We start from the raw sequence: 1,337 nt of genomic DNA, 5'->3' as shown, positions 1-1,337 counted from the left end.
CTGGGTCTGGCCGGGCGGGGGAGGTCTGGAGAATATGGGGAAGTGCCTCTCTCACGTGGCAGGCAGGCGCAGGACAGAGCAGAAGCTCTCCCCCACACTTGCAGGGCCTGGGGTTGGTCGGATATCAGGAACAGGACTTCTAAAAGGCAAATATGTCTGGCAAACTGTGGTGCAAGGCCATCTTTGCTGGTTATATGCGGGGTCTCCGGAACCAGAGGGAACACACAGTTCTTCTTAAAATTGAGGATGTTTTTGCCCAAGATGAAACTGAACTCTACTTGGGAAAGAGATGTGCTTATGTGTACAGAGCGAAAAACAACACAGTGACTCCAGGTGGCAAACCAAACAAAACCAGAGTGACCTGGAGAAAAGTAACTTGGCCCATGGAAACAGCGGCATGGTGCATGCCAAGTTCCAAACCAACCTTCCTGTTAAGGCCATCAGACACCAAATCCATGTGATGCTGTGCCCCTCAATTTAAACTAATGGAAAGTAAAAGTGCATTTGTGCTCTTGAAAAAAAAAAAAACACGCACACACTAAAAGATTAAAAACAGTGCTCACAGCCACACACGTAAAAATCAGTCAATCAAAAAATTAACAAAACCCCCCAAATGAATAAAAATTTTAAAAGCCCTAAAGCATGGCAGACATGGTGGCACACACCTATAGCTGAAGTACTCAGAAGGCAGAGACAGGAGGATCACTGAACATTCAAGACCAGTAGGGGCTGCACAGTGATTTCAAGGCCAGTCTGAATTACATAGCAAGACCCCATCTCACAACACACACACAGCCAGAAAAGTCCAAAATTAGAAGAAGAAAAGAAATTTCTCTGTGATTTCAAGCCTGTGGCTATCTTCTAGTGTCTACATCTTTTTAGCAGTATCCAATTTACTGGTAGACAAGGGAGGTAAAGTCTAGATCCATGTGAATAATCCCAGCAAGCTGGCAGTAGGACTAAGGTTCAGAGTCTGTAACTTTCAATTCCACAGAAATTAAAGTTGAACCTGTCCTCTGTTTATGGGGATGGGGCCTGAGTCGCTCAGCTGACCTGACCATAGCTCCTGACAATGGGTGTCTCCTATGGTTGACCCTTGCCCAGTCACCGTGGGAGTCTAATACTGGGAGCCCTGAGATGAAGTCAACCCAAGGCTACTCTGAGTTCCAGGTTCAGTTGGCCCCTCCCTAAAGTGGCATCTGACCAGGTACTCTCTCCAGGGGATATGGCAGACACTTGGACTGGAGTCACTCATCAGCTATTGTAGAGCATGCATTCACTGCTCCATCCCACTGGCGCGTTTCCCTCGTAGGCCTCTGGAGTTGCCTGCTTTCACC

General features: G+C 47.3%; 1 pseudogene; it reads left to right on the top strand.

The window, feature by feature from the left end:
- Window positions 1-152: 152 nt before the first annotated feature.
- On the top strand, window positions 153-481 carry LOC105743611 (annotated as a pseudogene).
- Window positions 482-1,337: the final 856 nt, after the last annotated feature.

The sequence above is a fragment of the Octodon degus genome, unplaced genomic scaffold, assembly GCF_000260255.1.
Source record: "Octodon degus isolate 3935 unplaced genomic scaffold, OctDeg1.0 scaffold00140, whole genome shotgun sequence".
Lineage (NCBI taxonomy): Eukaryota > Metazoa > Chordata > Mammalia > Rodentia > Octodontidae > Octodon > Octodon degus.
Note: the sequence above shows the minus strand (reverse complement) of the source record. Positions and strands in the feature narration are given on the sequence as shown.